Genomic DNA, 19,869 nt, shown 5'->3' with positions numbered 1-19,869 from the left:
TGCAACTCTTAACGCCCCTTCACAGAGCATGCTGGGAGAGCAGAAACCGCCTCAGTTCTTCCTTGGCTGACTGCCACCCGGAAGTGAGTACCAAGCAGCAAAAAGGTTAAAAACAAAAAAATCACTACAGGCTTGTTTATTTTTACCTTGTTGTATACTGAGGCAATCCAGGTACTTGTTCACCTCGGCCTTACAACCTGAATGCTATGCTGGGTGCTCAAATTGTTCAGTTCACATTAACTCAGTTTTATCATCGATTGTTCCTCCTGATGTTAAACAGATGCGATGGCTACTCTAGCCACCACTGTAGGTGTTTATTTAAAGTACTCATTTCCCACAGCCAGTTCTCCATTTTACAGCTCTACCCACAGCATTCTCATGTCAACCAAACCCCCTGGGCTTTCAGAAGTGATGAATCCTTAAAAAGATGTTTTCCCCACAGAAACCACAAGGTAAATGTAACAAGTAATCAGTCTTCCAGGCAGCAATCAGGCAACCACTTAACAAACATACCACACAAACAAAATAATTAATCGAAGCACTGTCCTGAAAAGTAATTAATCTAATCTGTTCCAAGTGATGTGTTTGTTCACTGTATACTATTTTGTCTCATAGTTGTCATAGTTAAGGGTGTCAGAGAAGGTACAAATGTGTTAACCGGCTTAAAAGAATACTAATTTCAAGAGGGAAGTGTGACATAAATGTTTATGCAGTGTGGGGTGTTTGTTCCTTTGTTTGCAGAGAGGAACAACACAGATCAATGTCAGTGTGAAACAGAAAGGACAATGCAGTAGAATAAGAAAGGAACACTTAGAGAGCATCAGACATGACATTACAAGCCTGAGAAAAGTATATGATCTAGATCAGTGCTGGACTTCTGAGGAAGGGCAGGTGGCATTAGTCACAAATACTCCCATTAATGAAACTAAAATGAGGAGTCAAAGGGCAATGCTTCCCTGAGATGCTGTGCAAGTTGAGGAGAGCCTGCAGACTCTGGTTAAAGTGCATTGCAAGGAAGTTAATTCTGATCATTTCCAATCATCCCTCTCAGCTATTTCTGCTTTGGGCTCCTGAGTTCAATAATTCCAGATGCTATCTGTTACATCTCATCAATAAACTTCACATCACAGAGGCCAGACCTTTATATTGGTGACTATAAACAAAAGGACTGGATTGCTCTTAAGTCTGAAGTATGGTTCATGAGTATCACAGATAGTGATATTCAGCATCATCCTCGTTTAATAGTAAAACAATTACTTTCTCATACTATTCAGACTATGTTTTTAATGGACAGAAACTGAATGAGACCATCTTTTGTTTGGTAATTTTGCTTGAAACTGAAACAATATGTTTCAAAATGCTTTGTCATAAAACATTTTCTTTCTTGATTGGGAAAAGTTTATAAGCAAAACATACATGCTCTAGAAAAAAAGATTAAGGTATATCTGATAAATCTTTCCACTATAGTTACTGTGACAGTATGCATGGCTGTTTTGTTTGCACTTGAGCTACCTATGTGTCCTTCCACACACACCAGCTTCAAAGAAAGGCTTTTCTAGGTGGTCATATTGATAGCCAAATATAAATATATCATTAATGATGGCTGGTCAAAATTGGAGTGGATCCATGAGCCAGGAGCTTAAAGAGTCTTTTGTGCAAGTCTAGAAATCAGTTACTAAGATTGTGGTTTGCAAGTTAGGGGCTACTAATGCAAAGCCAAATATAATTAATGCAGGAATCACAGCCAGACAAGTCAAGTTCATTTCTCATTTAGAAGAATAATATAGGTAAATAGTAAATCTGAGTATAGAAAAATGCATCTATATACAGCACATAGGATAAAAACTCAGAGGTAGGTGAAGGTGTCTGCCTGCAGGGAATCTAAAATTCTTTCTCTGATTAAAGCCTGAGGAGGTTTGCACATGGAGAGTCTGATAGAAAGACTAAAATCTGAAGAGAAGACTTACATTGTGTGGAATACACATGGAGAAAGAAGAGGTTGTAGGAGGGGTCATGATGAAATGCGTTTCCACATTTTATTTGAGGATTCAAACCAATGGGAACATTTGTCTACCAATGGAATGTTCTATTCTGCACAATTTCATTTTTCATTAGAATGCAGATTTTTGAGAAATATTTTAGTAACACTCCCATTAAAATAATTGTTTATAAGTTTTGCACTTCCCAAGATAAAACCATCTACTACAAAGATCTATCATGTTGAACACATTCTTTTCCTGGTGATTTTATGTGATTTTAAGCAAGATTGTGTAAAATCTCTTCTTTGTATTGTTTTAAAACACACACACACACACACACACACACACTCATGTATATCTTGAATGACTGCACACATTAAAATATGAAGATCCACATAAATATAACCACTTATGTAGGTATGTTTCTTAACATGAGCACTTCATTTTCATTTTAATTAATAAAAAACTACCAGTTGGAGTAGAAGGTTGTAAGGTGATGTTACCTAGATCTCCTATTCAGGACTAAGATGTGCATTTCACCAACTTCCTGGAAGTTGTCTTGGTAATGTGATCAGTGTCTCTACCTTTCAGAGCAGCACTCATCCACCTAAAGGTTGATTCAAGAATCTTAACACCTGCTGGCCTCTTGCTTGGAGTCTCACATATCTAGAGGACCCAGGATGTTAGATTCAAATAAGTCTTACAAAGTTACTGTAACTTGACAGTTCCAATTCTCTTTTTTCTTTCTACTTTCCAGTGTCTATTTGCCTTTTTCCTTGCTTGCTTCTTCTTTTTCCCTCTTTCTTTTGATCTTTCCTCCTTTCCTTTCATTTTTCAGTTTTTACTTACTTTTATTTGTTTATGGAGACAAGATCTTACTCTGAAGCATAGGCTAAACTAGAACTCACTATTTAGCCCAAGGTGCTCACAAACTTATGGCAAATTGACTGTTTCAGTCTTCTAAATCCTGGGATTGTGAATAGAAGTCACCCTGCCCTTCAGAGGGTACATTCTTGAGAAGATTCCACATCTCATTTGTGTATCCTGCTCTGGTCACTACCACCTCCATCCCTGCTAGCACTAATAACCATTCTCAATTTGGTACTTAAAGCGCCCATACAATCCAGGTGTTTTTAATCAGAAGAAGTTTCTGTTTTCTATATTACTTTCAAAGCCAACATACTCAACATGCTATTGATTTGAAAATTCCCTATGTTAAAAATAATTGCTAATTAAGCCTATGGAGCAAGCAACAATCTGAGCATAGATCTCAAAGTTTAAACTGAGCCAATGAACATTTACTCAAAGACTATGGAGAAGTGGATTTCTTGAATTCATATACAATTTTAAAAAAGCACTTCTCATATCTCACCATCACCAGAGCTTATCACAGTAAGAAAAGTCTATTGGAATGAATTGACCCATGAAAGAATATCTCTTGGGCTTGTTCTTCTATAGAAACACAGGGCACTTATGATTGAAAATTGGATATATGAAGAAAATTCCATAGGAATATATGTCATAGGAAGAAACATTTCTCAAAGTGTATCTCATGAACTATTAGTTCCCAGTGAGGGAGGGTCATGATTTTTATCACGTAGCTCTAGATAAATTTGTAAAATTCTAGGTCAAACAATGTAAAGTAAGTCCAATTTCTCTGTGTTATACAAAGTCTTTCATGTGCTGACATACAGCATGGATTTCCTCTTGAATACAGGAGCTTTTTCAAGGTGGCCCCATTAAAATAATAAACTACTCTTAGATACAGGATGTAATAAGAATTAGATAACTGAATAATAACATGTTGATAAAATTGCTGATGTAGTAATTGTAATACGTTTAATGAACTCAACTTCATGGTCAAAAGTTTGACAACATTTGCTTTAAGTCCTGGGCTTGAGGACAAGTAGCGAGGGTATCCATAGTGAAGGATTACATATGATTATACAATCCCCGGTTCCATGGGGGAGATTAACTCTTTTACTTTCCATATATGTTACACTGACAAACCTATAGCCACAGATGAGAATCCCAGACTTTCAAAAACAAAAACCGGCTTCTCCATCTGTTCTGAAACTTGACAATGAAAGAAAGCACGGTATTCTAAAGTCAGTCCTCACTTAGCATAATACACAGTCATTAACCATGACTGAAGTAATCATGAATGAATACTCAACTTTCTGACTCTATAGTCAATACTCAACAACTATTATTAACAAAGTCAAATCACAGACAAAGTCTGTGAGTTCCAAGAGGACTTGGAAACTCTTATTGCCCTTAACTTCTTAATACACAAAGACAAGGTACTATCTTCACATTACACAATACAATGTTTCTCTTTACTTGGAAAGTCACACTGTAGCAAAGTAATGTGGTCACAGTACTCGGGAGGTAAAGGCAAGAGAATCAAAAGTTCAAAGCCAGAATAGGCTACATAGTGAGTTTGAAGACATGAGAGCCCTGTCTCTGAGATGGGAGGGTGGAGATAATAGTATACCTGAAGAAGAAAATAGTCCACATTAGTTACAAGAGACAACTATGATTGGCAACCCTCATTTGGTGGATATTATAAAACTGAATGAAATAAGGAAATATCTAGATAGTGCCACGTTTTCACTCATGACCTCCCCTGATGAATATCTGTGATCTCCTTGTTTGTGCCATACTTGAGACAGTTGTGTTAGACACATTGACACTGAGCAGAGAACAGAAATGCTTCTTGAGATCTGGAGGCCCAGTGGAGCCCCAGGGGTGACCCTCACTCACTTGCTTCTCTTGTGAGAAGAGTTGTTTGTCAGTAGGAAGATCCTCTCATGGCAAAGGCTTCCATTGTAACCTTGACACTCCATAACTTCGGGAAGAACTGCTGATTATGAATTCAAACTCACAATTTCTAGGCAGAAATGAGAAGATACAGTTCATGTTTCTAGTGTAGAGCAATTTAGAAGGGCACTAACTAGTATAGAAGATCACGAAGTGTCTCATACAACCTTTCAGGCAATCAGAGGGGAGTAGCACTTATCCCACTCCACAGAAGAAGAACGAGTATTTGGGATTTCTGGGAGTTTTCGAGCTGTGAAGGATTCTGGCCTCTCTGACTCAAAATTCTGTGTGGGTCATCTAATGATCCACTTTACTTGCTTCTGTATCACTGGTGGGTGGCTTTGTGACATCACTTTTGACTGAAAATGATGGGGAGAGAACAAGAGATCAGCAAATGAAGTGGTAATTGTTTCTCTCTCAGGATTCGGAATGCTACCGAGGCATGAGTAATGGCTCGGAATCTCCTACTTGGTATTCAGGAAATGAGCTAACTCATGTGCAGATGGGAAGCCTCAGTCACAGGCTTGCTCTTATGAAGAATCACCGTTTGGCTTTCTTTACCAATGCCACTCCATACTCCTCTGAAATGGACCTCAGTGAATAAATAGGTGAGCAGGAAGCCAGCCTCGTTTCTGAATTCACTAGGTTTCTAGGGTGACAAGCACATCAATAAAGCCAGAGAGAAGTGACAAGGAATGTGACATGCCTTTCTGGGGCCCACCCTGTGCCTGGTTGAAAGCTATAATTCTCACCAAAAGAAGCACTGGATGGATTTTACAGTTTACCCCTGGGTGCTGTGTGATATGAAGACATTAAACTCACTGTAGAGATACGTTTACCTCTGTTACAAAGAGATAAGTGATCTGATAAAATTTACCAAACACCGGAGAGTAACCAATTCACTATATTTAAATGTATTTATAATATTACACAATGTTTTGGAAATAGGAACCTGAGATATCAGAATTTACTGCAATCAAATTCCAGCAAAAATAAAAATACTTTTAAATTGTAATATAGGAAATGGAATAGATAAGAAAATCAAATTTTAACTTAGCCTCTTAATATTATATTTACTGTATTAATAGAAGTTTATATATGTTTCCCCATTTGTGAAACAGGGATTAATAAATTTGAAATACTATGCTTCTTATAAACAATTACATTTTATGCTTTCATTTCCCAGAAGGGCTTTAGTTTTTCCTTAAACAAAGAGAATAGAACTGTGATAGATTACAAGATGAGAGAGTTGACAAATCTAATAGCACTCATAGGTTACCTCCCTACACACGAATGTGTACATGCCAAAGAGTCACAGGAAAAACAGATGGAAATAGTATTTCCAGATGCTCTGGGCTCAGAGGCCAACTGAGTGCCTTTGCATATAACAATAAATATGCTGAACTATTAACTTAAATGCTTAGAATTTGTTGCTAAGACATATAAAATAAATTTTGTCCTAATAAAAGTTACAAAATGCAAATCGTTTATTGTTCACTTAGTATTGCCCACCTCTAAATTAGATTTTATTTTCTTATACTTCTAAAGTGTATGAGATGTAAAGTAGAACTGTTATGGGATAGAATTATGATTCCCTGTTTATAGATGGGAAAATAGGGACTTCATACTAATATCTAATTTATCCAAAGCACATTGGTGTTAACATGTGACAAGTATTTGAAACATGGCATCTTCTATAACAGTTATTCCCATGTGCTCCTCAGCTCTTTCTACATAAAACAACCACAATGAAAGTATTTGCCTAGATTAATATTCCACTAATCATTTAAATTAGAACAAAAACAGTGTTGACTACACACAATTGTAAAAATCAACACAATAAGTGTTAATGAAAATAAATGCATACAGATGGCAAAAAGCAAATTAAATTTGAAAAATCATTTCAATTTAAAAATTGAGCAGTGGTGGTAAATATGGGGATTTTTTCTCTCCCTTTCTCTCTCTCATAATAACCAAATAGGCTGATGGCTCATTTCACTGTGCAGCAATATTCTGACTTTCCTCCTAGAGCTGAAAATGCCTATTTACCAGAATGAGAAAAATACTTACACTCATGTAAACTGCAGTGGTAAATTATGCATGCTCAATTAATCCACAAGTACAGCCTTGGGTTTGCTTAAAGTTCCTGAGGCATAAGATGCAGGTACTATGATGATAGTTTATCAACCCCTGGATTTTTAGGTGTCTGTTCAGATCAGGCTGATTGTGTAGCAAATGTTCACTGTTTAAAAGGAATTGCGGAGGTGAATTCCTCTGCTTCCCCTCCCCCTAACATACTATTCATTACTGAGCTCCCCGGATTTGAAAGACGAACACTTCTGGGTCTTTTTTGATACAGTTCTGAGAAAGCACTGTTAGCTAACAAATCCAGCCCATAATAAATCTTCTTTATTTACTGCCCACCTGGCTGCAGCTCTATCAGGATCAGCAGGAAAAAAGGATAAAATCTTATCAGTGAACTGAGCTGACACCACATGCAATTCCCTTTTCAGGACTTGGGAGACATGAATTGCACGCTATTTCTTTCTGACTCCAAGTGACAGCTGCATTTTCCAGGGTGAGGTGGTGCGCTGCCCAGCATGTGCTGTTTAACTAAGGCCTTTGTGCCGTCCCCTAGCTCTTTACCTGACTCAGGAAAGCTGAGGGACATGTAAGAAAGCTCAAGACAGAGAGTGGGACAGAGAGACAGAAAGAGAGCACCTTGACTCAAAGGAGAAGGGACAAAGTAAGAAGTCTCAGAAATATCACAAAATCCAGAACCACCAAAATAATGGATTGCTTATTCCGTGTGAGAAACTGAAAAGAGAGTGGAGAAACTCCACGTTCCAACTCAAGCTTACACAATGGCAGTCTGCATTAAAGACTGAAAGGGACCCTATTATTTCCAAGACGGCAGCACTGGTTTGTATAGAGCAGCAGATGTGGGAATACAATACAAGACACATCATGTGACCCACTGCTGGGTGGGTGTTCACTTGGGAAACCAAATTGTCAAGCTTTCACATATTCCTAAATCATGGGCTTTGAAGTTCCAGCAACACAAGGATGAGAGAATCGCCCAAACTTTTAAGTTTGCTCTATCTGGATTAGACTTTGTCTCCACAGGATAAACAAATGGAGAGAGTGTTCAAGTTTTTCATTGTTGGTTTCTGCCTTTATAGACAGTAAGTAACTCATACATGAGGTTAATTACCTGAGCTGAAGTTGCAATAGAAAGTTAATTTGCAAATTTACTTTTGTGCCAAACTGTTTTTAATCTTTTAGTCATTATATACATAAGTTCAAAGATGACCAGTTGATAAATGATTGGTTTATCTCTCTAAGCTTGTTAGCAAATATAAATGATTTTATATCAAAATAAAGCCAAAACTTAATAACTAGTTATGTATCCTCCTTATACTTCACTGATCAAAATGTATGGTTTAGGTAGAAAATAAGATGTATGTAACACATTCAAAGGACTTCAATGGCTCTTTCATGTGGTCTCTTATCTAGCCTTGTGTTGCAATGATTTGAGTAGAAAAGGTCATATAGAGAAAAACAAATCTCTCCTCAATCCCTTCATAACATTTCCCTTCTCCAAAAGCATTATCACCAACTGTGTTCATTACTGCCTCACTCATTACTGTCAGGTGCTATGACAACACACCTGACAAAACCAACCGAAGTAAAGAGGTTTACTTTGTTTTGTAGTTTGAAAAGGTAAGAGACAATTATAGCTAGAAAGCCACTTGAGAGTCCATGGTTCCAGGAGCATTAGGCTCAGGTCTGAGAAGACTGGGAAGCAGATGTGAGGATTTGCAGGCAGTGCTGGCTCTCAGGTAACCGCTCCATGGTTTATCCTGTCTGGGGTCTCAGCCATTGGGACATCCATCCACTCTTTTTATTTATTTAAATTAGAAACAAGCTTGCTTGACATGTCAGTCCCTCCCTTCCTGTCAGGATGTCTTTTCTCCTCTGCTAAATCTTTTTGGATTGCCTTAAAGACATCCTCAGTAGTGTATCTCTTTGGGCTTCCAAATCCAGTGAGGCCAATGAGGCAAACTGATCATTACCCTCCTTTGGTATACAATTCTTCCAAACATCTTCTTTGTGTGGGGACATGGAAATAATGTACTGATGTACTTAATTCTGAGAACTCTTTGTTTTAAGTAGTTTTCACCCAATCCATCTTGATTGTGATCTTATAACCAGGTAACTAGGATTCCATTTTATGGTTATGCCATTCTTCAGTCAAAAAGTCCTTATTCTTGCTTGTTTAGCTTATTCATACTCATTTTCAAGCTTTAAACATTTCTAAAGCCAACTTTCAAGGTCTCTTTCCCAAAATTTAGTTCTGTTTTTCAGGAATGCCAAAATTCAATTCAGCTACTGACATTACACAAATCAAACCTGCACAGTAATAGCTACAAAGGCTACATGTAGGGAAGTGGCATATCGACTATAAATGTGGGCAAAAAATATTTTGTATAATTTTTCAAAAGAATAAAAGTAGATATCCCTTGATGCAGTGATCAAGCCTTAGAAATTTAAATCAAAGGCCCTCTGGCAACCTTACCTCAAGTAATCAAAGGCTCACTTTCTCTGTCTATGACATATTGACACATAGTAGCCTCCTATTCCAAAGAGTTATTTCTTCTCAAATAAGGTTTTTCATTATTTCATTCCCTGGCTGCATTTAATCCTTCAATATAAAATCCACCCCCTCTTTTCATTTGGAACTCGGGAAAACAAAGGTGATTTGAAGCAAAATATTCTCACTGTAGCAACTCTGAGGCCATCTCTGAGGAGGAGAAGCAGGCAAGGAGCATAGCGAAATGGTCTTTTGGAATTTGCAGCAAACTAACCATTTTTTCTGTTCACTTCTTTTTTACTGAACTTCTTTTTTTAATTAATTGAAATTTTTCATTTATTTTACAGCCTGACCCCAGTTTCTCCTCCCTTCTCTCCTCTAGTCCCCAATCTCCTTGCATCCCTTCTAACACTCTCATCTACTCCTTCTCCTCTCCATTCAGAGAGGGGCAGACCTCCCATGGGTGTCAACAAAGCATGACACACCAAGTTGAGGCAGGACCAAGCCACCCCCCCACTCCTGTGTACCAAGCCTGAGTGAGGCAGCCTAGCATGGGAAATAGATTCCCAAAAGATAGCTCAACTGCCAGGGACAAGTCCTGATCCCACTGCTAGGAGCTCCACAAACAGACCAAGCTACACAACTGTCACACACATGCAGAGGGCCTAGATGGGTCCCATGCTGGCTCCCTAACTGTCAGTTCAGAGTCCTTGAACACTCAGGACCTTAGGTCAACTGTCTCTGTGGGTTCCCCTGTCAGGACTGAGGAAAAAGTAAAAGGCAAAAGGCAAAAAAAAAAAAAAGGAAGAAATCAATATATCCCTTTTCTGTTCACCTTTAATAGAAAGTACAACTACTTTTTGGGTATAGAGCAGTGGTTCTCTACCTGTGCATCACACCCACCACAGGGTTTGTACATCAGATATTCTGCATATCAAATATTCACAATTCACAACAGTAGCAAAATTGCAGTTATGAAGTATCAATGATATAATTTTATGGTTGGGGGTCACCACGACATGAGGAACTGTATTAAAGTGTCACAGCATTAGGAAGTTTGGGGACCACTGGTATAGAGGGGTTTTAGAATCAGAAAGAAACTTGAACTTTAGGTGCATTCACATTGTAGCCTACAAACAGAGGTACATGGGCTGACTTGCTGTTTTATTCACTGTAGCTCACATGATTTTATCTGGCATTCTGGTAATAGGTAAATAACTCTACAGGGTCTAATTAGAATTTGTTGTTCTATTTACTCCAACCATGTCAGAGTACTCTTCTCACCACTAATTTGTAGTATCTTTAAATCTTAGCATTTGCAAATTCTTCAAAGAAGGTTTCTTTTGACATACATGCATATGCATATCAATCTCTGTGGTCCTTTGAATGAGGCTGGCCCCCATAGGCTCATATAATATGTATGGCTCCCAGTTGGTAAAACTGTTTAGGAAGGATTAGGAGGGGTGGCCTTGTTGGAGAAGGTGTGTTACTGGGGGGTAGACTTTGAAGTTTCAAAAACCCACCCCAAACCAGTCTCTCTCTATCTCTTGCTTGTAGATCAGATACACATAAGCTCTGTTACTCTGTTTACCATGTCTACCTGCCTCCTGCCCTACTTCCCACCATGATGGTCAAGGTTTCAGCACCTAAAACTGTAAGCAAACCCCCAATAAATGCTCTTTTTTATCAGTTGCCTTGGTAATGATGTCTTTTCACAGTAACTAAGATAATGAAAAATGTGTTCATAGATATATAGACATAATCAAAATTTTACTTACAAGCCAATGGGCATCATTACAAGGACTACCACCATGTTTTCTCTCCATGAAGATACATTCATGGCATCATCCTAACCCCCAAATCAAGTGAGCAGTGCCATTTATTTTGATGTGGTACAGTAGTTATGTCTTTCAACATTTCTTGAGCAAATAGTGTGGATGTTCAAGGGACATTAGGTACAATACAGTATTTACCAGTTCATTTGGCTTGGACCATTGCATCCTGGGCTTTGTCTGAGTTGACTTACTTAGGAAATATCAGAGTTGATGTTGAGTGGACCAAACAAATTTTCATGATTCCAGGGACATGGATGAAAGTTTGTTTCTGTCCTCTAATAATGTCCTTTTACAAGTGAGATTCAGTTACATTTTGACATAGTTTGCATCTAACATTAATTGGAGACTTTGTTATTATGTTCTGTAAACATCATGGCTTCCTCCTTTCCATTTATACCCAGATTCATCTTTTCCAGGAGGCCTCTTGTCCAAGAACCCATTAGTAATTTATCAAAAGAGCAAATGTCATTATGCAGGAAGCCAAGGGAACTATTTTGCATTTGATTTCTGGTTCTGATAGCATTACTATTGATTTAGTATTCTCTGGCATGACATGGCTAGACACAACAGATCATTGTACTTTTGAACTGTCAATCACAAATGATTCAAGGTTTCCCAAGATATTTGAGCTCATGACAATAGAAGGTCCCTCTCATTGCCTGAAAATTTCCCTGAGATGCTCTTACCTCAAAATATTCACTCATTCACTTGGAAAATGTCTGTTTTGTCACAAAATAAGGAAAATTTTTAAATGCAGAAATTTCAGTAATTATTCCTAAAAAAAACGTTTAAGTAAATTATGAGCAAGATAGGAAAGCTGTAAGAAAAATCATCTGATTCAATTAACTTAACACTAAACACTAAAAGAAAATCAAATCCTAAGTGACTTTAAAGGAACGTTTTTTTAATTTGTCATCTGCCAAAAGGAGAAAGTCAGGACACATACGATAGGGATGATGGCCCATTAAGTCATCTCAAAATCATTGGGAAAGTTAGAGATGTTACAATAAATTTTGTAATTGCTTAAAATCATCAGTTTCCATTATGTAGCATGTTTCTATTTTGTAAAATTTACTCATCTATTTTCACTAACTGATTAGAAGATATCAAGTGGACCAATGAAAAGCAAATACATTGTCTGATTATTAATGAAAAGCACTGAAAGCACAGGATCTTTTGCCAAAACGCTTGGTGCACAAAACTAGCAAATTATAGAACTGAAGCCTTCCTGAGAAACTCAATGAGAATTCACCTCAAAAGAGAGTCATAAAAGTTGGGGCTATTTGCTTATTGAAAGAGTCATTGCCTAAGACAAGCAAGGCCCTGAGTTCAATCCCAAGTACAAAAGAAGCAGAAGCAGAAGACATACATGTTTGGGCTGAAGCAGTATCACAAAAACATCTAACAACTTCAGGGTACCCTCACATCCAGTAAGGCCAAACTCTTTTTGTTTTTGTCTCTTTTTTATTTTTAAATTTAAATTAGAAACAAGGTTGCTTCACATGTTAATCCCAGCTCCCTCTCCCTCTCTCCCCTCCTTCCACACCCTCCCACCAAAGCCCTCATCCTTCCCTCCCCCAATCCCACTCCTTTCCCCATGAAGGGTAAGACCCTCCATAGGGGGTGTCATAGTCTGTCATTTCATCTAGGGCAGGACGTAGGCCCTTCAAGAGTCCAGGCTGAGAGAGCATCCCTCATTGTAGGATGGGCACCCAAAGTCCATTTGTATGCCAGGGATAAATACTACTCAAGGCTCCATAGATTGCCTAGGCTTCCTCACTGACACACACATTCAGGGGGTCTTGATCAGTCCCATGCTTTTATTCCTACCTCGGTACACGGCTCTAGCCACGCCAAAAAGTGGGCCTGGCTAGTGGCATAGTTCACCGCCCTGTCTCTAGTCATTTCCAAAGTGGGTGTGGTTAGCGGCCCGGTTCCACCCTTTCGTTACCACATCCATATGCACCTCTAGAGTGTCTCGTGGCTAATGGCAAAGTCCTAAGTTTCCCCCTACATGTTGTGTTTGATTTGTTTTAATCCTGAGTTTCTGTGAAAATAAAGTTTAGAGCAAGTACTTCTGTGATGACCTCTGCTCCTGCCTGACCCTCCTTCCTTTTGCCCAATCTTTTCTGCTTTCTGTCATTAATGAAAAATTTTTGTATGATCGTATGTTCTATCCTTTCAGCATATTGATTATGCATAATTTAAATGAACTTAATGATTATGGACTTTAGGATGCACATGTTAAAGTGACCTGAGTCTATCTTTTAAAAAGACTTCCCAGCTTCATACACCATCTGGGAGTCTTATCGCAGTGTTCCTCTTCGCTCACTTCTGTCCCTGTTGACACCGCTGTCAGTTACTTCACTGATCCATGTCCTACAGTCACCTTGTATACAGCTACCACTGTGGCCTTAAACTGTGTCCCGTAGAAGACAGGGATAAGAAAAATATTTTTTTTAAATATTTACCTTCTATCTTAGTTAGGGTTACTTTTGCTGTGATGAAACACCATAACCAAAAGCAACTTGGGGAGGAAAGGGTAGTTCAAAAGCAGTGAGGGTAGAAGCTCATACAGGACAGGAACCTGGAGGCAGAAGCTGATGCAAAGACCATGGAGGGGTGCTGCTTACTGTCTTATTCTCCATGGCTTGCTGATCCTGCTTTCTTATAAATCTCAAAGACCACCATCCCAGGGATGTCACTAACCACAATGGGCTGGACCCTTCTCCATGGATCACTAATTAAGAAAATGCCTTACAGCTGGAATTTGTGGAAGCATTTTGTCAACTAAGGTCCCTTCCTCTCTGATAACTCTAGCTTCTGTCAAGCTGACATAAAACTAGCCAGTATACCTTCTTTTACTTTTTTGCTTTGATGTCATTCCTGTATGCATATCCACATTTCTACTCTCATCATTTTCCTTCTACCTAGAGAAATTGCATATTTTAAAGCATAGTATTGATGAATGTTGAATTCTAGTCTGGTTGTATTTTTACTCAACACTTTGAATATTCCATTCTATGATTTTTTCATGTTTGATCCTAATCAAAAGCACACTCTAATTTATATGTTTCTCTGTGAGTAAGATCTATCCTCTTCTGGGTGTTTCCAATATTATGCCTGTTAATGGTTTTTTAAGCTTTGGATGCAGTGTGCCTTGAGTCCGGTGTGTCTGTGTGTGTGTGTGTGTGTGTGTGTGTGTCCTTTGAAGCTGTTGTTCCTCAGAATTTTTCTCACATGTTCAATACTTGATGACCAATAAATCATCAAAAATCTGTCCTGATGTGTTTCTACCAGGTCCACACCCAGCAGCATGGTCTCCATGTATATAGATATTGACTGCTTCTCTGTGTTTCTGTCTCTGCAGAAGTTGGCTTGGGGTTTTGCCCTCTAATCTCCTCCCTGAAAGGCTCAGTGAAAGCCACTGATGTTCATTTTGTCCAGATTGTTCTTCTAATGACAGGAACAATGATTTCAAAGCTCCTCCCAGATTAGAACTGAAACCAGAAGGCCTAAAGCAAGCCCTGAGAATTCAGCAGAGTTTGAATTCTGCTGTTGCCATTTGCAGCTATGCAACCCTGGGAAAATTACCTAACCTTTTAAACCCCAGCTGCTCACTGGCAAACTTACAATAATTATAAGAAGCTTAAATTAAACAAGGCATTGCCTTGCATCGAATCTAGCACACACAAAGTGCTCCACAAAAGTTAGCTGATGTTATTTCCCAAAGGTCGTTTTCATTTCTGCTTATGCCTGGTCCTCAGCTGGAGGCTTGCCCAGAACTCCATGTCTTCCTTTGTGCTCTGTTTGTCCCATATGTGAGCTTGGTACTGCATGAGAAGTTCTAATACTGAGAAGTGGGAAACCATAGGTGTAATGGCACCTGTCCATTTAATAACTGTCCTTTCTCCAATGCATGATAGGAATTTTGGAGTGTCAGTTTTGCTCATGGCATCAGCTAAACTTGCACTTGTATGAGAGTTAGAGTCCATTAAGACATGGTGGAAGAGAACTCTTAAGTTTCTTTCATTTCTCAGGTACATTAATTTTCCTGTCTGTGTAACAGTTTTCTTATCTGCACAAGAACTCTGGAATGTTTCCCACCTCATGAAATAGCTGTGCAGGTCAAACGGGGGGCCACATTCATAATTGTTGACAGTGATTAGTACAGAAGCACTCATTCAGCATTAGACATAAGTTATTGAACCATTGATCACAGGGATGTGGAAACAGGTGTAAAAGTTTCCTTGACCATTTCAACAATGGGAAGTTCTTATTTCACCGTACTTTTAGATATACAAGTTATTCTTTCTGTAACACAAAATATCCAGTGGACAAAGTGTCTGCCCCAAAAGTATGAAGTCACAGAACAACACAGGCAAAATGAGTGCTTGTCACTCTCTGTCCTCCCTTCCTTTTAATATACTTCATGCTTAGAAGCAAATATCCTGCCCTGTCATTGCTTTAAAGCAGGAACTAGAGGGGACAGCCATGTGAGAGGAGGAATCCATGTGGATTTCCGTGAGACAAATCTAAGATGTAGGAGAAAACATTATAAGGTAAAATATTAAAAACCAGTGACTGATAAATATGTGTAAAAGTCAACAGACAAATATCCTATAGTTGAAATCTACAGATGAGATTCCATTCCTAAGCACACTGCTAATTTCTGTATCTACAAAGGAAATATGGCTACCAGATATAAGTGATGCTAAAAGACCATGGTTGTCAGGGAATTTATTAAAAGAACTTGACACTATCATGAATGTTTTCTAAAATGCCCTGAGCACATTTCTTTCTCAGTAGAGGATACAATTTGTCAATTGTTAAGATGGATTTTTCTAATCAAGCCACTTCTGGATAGGTTTTGAAACTGTACACATTGCATTTCCTTATTAGAGTCACAATCAAGGGTCCTTAGTTAAGGACCTAAAAAAGTGTGAGCATCCTTGAATGATCCAAAATATCTGAAATGTACTCCAGTGAGATGCTAATGCTTACCAGAACTCCCTAGGAAGCACCATCATTTTGGAAATATTTAAGTTCAATAAAATTATTTTACAAGTAGTACAAATGCTTAAATATAGTTGACTTAGTTTCTAATTGTCTAGTAATATATCTCTATGTGTGTATCTGTGTGTGTGTGTGTGTGTGTGTGTGTGTGTGTGTCTGTGTAGCCAAGGCTTGCCTTCAGCTCTAGATCTTTATGAGTTAGCTTCCTGAGTGCTGTGGTTACAGATCTTTACCACTATGCTTAGTTTTAGCTGGTAATATTTTTTATTTTTTCATCTCCAAGGCTTTTCTAACTTATGTAGAGCTGAAGCTGTAAACTGTTACTCTCAGCACAGGTCTATGCTCTCTTATTGATACACTTCAGGCAATACATTAGTCATATCAGAGACAAGCTTGAAACAAATGTAAACCAATATTCATGGGCTCTGAAAGGAAGGGCAATTAATATGACAAACATTAATAAAATTATATGATTATCCATGAAAAAGTAAAATCATTCTATCATATTTGGAAATAAAACCTATCTTACATACAGTCTAAAATTTAAGTTTCCAGCTTTATTTTTCTCATTGTAGTATGAACTATCCACATTATCATTACCAGATAATGTTTATGGAGCTGAATCCTCCATTTTGACTAGACTCGTATTATAGAACATGAGATCAGACAATTTTACATCTACTCCTTTTATTGATTCTAACCAGTAACTAGGCAATCAATGGTGATTGCAGGATACAAGAATTCTAGAGCAGAATGAAAATTAAATTCGGCTCATCACTCTCTTAACTATATAAATGTAATAACCTCAAGATTAATAGCAGGCAGAGTTTAATATAAATAAATATACCATTTATGATCTGAAATCAGCAACAAAATTTACGAGGTCACTTCAGAATGATGATGCATTTAAAAGGAGATTGTATTTTCAGAGCAACTCCTCTACTTATGCTGTTAGCAATGTAAGTACATGGTGGTACTAATCAATGGGTAAATATACACAAGGAATATTTATTAAAAGAAAATGAAGAAAATATAGAAGGCACAATATGGAGAACTTCTGTTTTCTACTTCTATATAAACCAGAAGAGTACCTGCTACAGCAACTGTCATTCTCTGCTTTCTCTAAGCATAAGGGAGAGTCAATATTTTTTTAGCTATTTTCACCTACAAAGAACTCTATCCTCTGTTAAGTGTCCTTTATGACTTATTATTCTAGATTTGTATTCACCTTTGCTTGAATAAATACTATTATAGTAAATATAGACCTGTTCTTGAAACATTTTAGTTGCTAAGAAAGGAAGGTTACACATTGAATTCTTTATTGCATTCATCTTGACTTAAGGCAAAAAAGACAAAATGGCATTAATGCTGGAATTTTTACTTAAATTGAGGTCACATAACACTAGACTACTATTTAGAGTTTCTGATACACAAGCCTTCACAATCCTTGTCCTCTGGGAAACAAAACAATACCAACTACTATTCAAAGTATGAATTCCTATGGTGTGACTACTTACAACTGCCTGTAACTCCAATAGTCAGGAACCTGATACCCTCTTCTGGTATCTGCATACACCCACTCATATCACACACACACACACACACACACACACACACACAAACACAAGAGAGACACAAATATGAAATAAAATCTTCAAAGTATGTATTCTCCAAAGATACAATAGAAATACTTGATGGGTTTGCAGTCTAGTTTTGAGACTTACTAATTAGTTTAATGAAGATATAGATAAAGACAGTTTTCCCATCACATTCATATTATAATTTCATTCTATCCTTTTAGCCTAGTCTCCCATAGCCTGTCATTATTCATGATGGTAAAAAAGGACTACCCTTTCTACCACAAACATAATTTAAATAACAGTAATGATAAAAGCAAAAAGAAGAAAGACCTAAGGCTAACAGTAAAAAGGAGACCATGAGGACTCTGAATTTTAAGATATTTGGTTAAATAATACATTGATAATAAATAATCTAACTGTACTTTATTGATCAACCAGGATTAATTCTAAAGACTCTTTCTTGGGTTCACTTTCTAGATGGCCAGTACAATCACTTCTGGCTCTTCTCTAGAGCCCTTTGAGAACAAGTTCTTCTAGGAATACAAACGGTCTAATGATGCCATTCAGCTGCAAGACCGACAAGAATCTACAGGTGCCTTTTCCTTCAACCCGTCATAGTTATATTCAAGAATTCCGGGACCAAAAATATCTTGTGATGTCCCTTGTCTTAGAGATATGATTTCAAGGTTATTTTTAGTACTTGTAAAATTAATACAATAAGCACAAAAATAGTGCAGCAAACAATGAAGCACTCCCAAGTTTAGGGAGAGCGCCAGCCTTTCACTTACTGACGTCACACTTAGTGTCCTTAATTTAGATTTGGTTCTTTTTCTCAGTGATGGATTCTAGGATCATTCTTCTCCATCCTTAAAAGTAAAAGAAATACTAGAGAGCATCGAATATTGTACCTAGGGGAATAAAATCTATTTTTAGAGTCATTAGTATATACCCATGGGTCTACAGAGCAGAGCAACTGTGGGGGCAGATGCATTTGTTTCTTGTTTTTTCATTTTTTTTTCAGGAGAGAAACCACCATATATTTTTTTCTGTTCCCTCCCACAGGATCATCATCATTACCAATAGAACTCACAGTAAATGTAGAAAAACTCAACAATGTGACTTGAGTAAAGGAATCACTTGGGACTCCGGGAAGAATATTTTAAGCCAAACAAACATTCCCCAAAGTTTCTGCAAACTGTCATGACATAGCAAACTTTTTAGATGTGGAAAGGGAGAATAAGATATTCCTGAGTTCGACTTAGTAAGTTCCCATAGGGCAGTGTGACACATCAGTACCGCTGCCCCTAAGTCTCTTTCCAAATTGTATCTTTTCCATGGCAAATTTCCCTTAGAAATTTTCAGTTAAAATGTGTAAAAACAACGTGAAGAAACACTAAACACATCATAAATTCTTGTGATGTAAATGAGAGCCTGAAAGGACAGCGACAAAGTTTTCTCATGGGGCTTTGCATTGTATTTTGTCTGTTTCAGTGAAACCATTCTCAATGTGAAAATGACAGCAAATGTATGTAATGTAGTGTTTAAAGGCTAATGCCAGGTCAACTAAGGACATGTATGTAGTAAACAAAGAAATAAAAGTCCTTCAGTCCATCAGTTCGTAAGGTTACCATCCACAGAGTCTCTTCCCTTATGACAGTCTGAATTGCCAATATTTTTAGTAGCTCAAGTATATGTTTGATATGAGCAGTTCCAACCTGTTCATTTATATGCTAGGCTGAACCTCTGGTTATGCTTCCTTGACAGGTATCTATAGTGAAGTCACTCTGGAGTTCTACTTCATGCATACTCAAGACATTCTTACCCATTGCCTGTTTGAGCTATGCCAATGTCCTTAATCATAACCAGAGCAACAGAGGTAGGAGGAGCAGTGATACCACCCTCAGTAGGAGAACCACTGGATACAGCTTCATTCATTACAATCTTGCCTTGATATTTACAACCACAATACTGGTTTTTGCAAGATGCAGGCTAAGGTTCCTGAAAGGCTGACACTGGTGTGTGTGTGTGTGTGTGTGTGTGTG

The 19,869-nt window shown here is 37.8% G+C and overlaps 1 protein-coding gene and 1 long non-coding RNA gene across 9 annotated transcripts in view; one reads left to right on the top strand and one right to left on the bottom strand.

Annotated features, from left to right (window-relative positions):
- The window catches only part of Ntng1 (netrin G1), a 335,913-nt gene that overhangs the window by 227,857 nt on the left and 88,187 nt on the right, over positions 1-19,869 (bottom strand). The window lies entirely within an intron of this gene.
- LOC121142350 lies at positions 5,189-19,464 on the top strand. Its single transcript, XR_005879348.1, has 3 exons — positions 5,189-5,410; positions 18,305-18,419; positions 18,890-19,464. It is a non-coding gene; the product is annotated as an uncharacterized LOC121142350 (long non-coding RNA).

Source organism: Mesocricetus auratus, unplaced genomic scaffold (genome assembly GCF_017639785.1).
Source record: "Mesocricetus auratus isolate SY011 unplaced genomic scaffold, BCM_Maur_2.0 Super-Scaffold_100009, whole genome shotgun sequence".
Classification (NCBI taxonomy): domain Eukaryota; kingdom Metazoa; phylum Chordata; class Mammalia; order Rodentia; family Cricetidae; genus Mesocricetus; species Mesocricetus auratus.
This window is presented reverse-complemented; position numbering and strand designations above follow the sequence as displayed.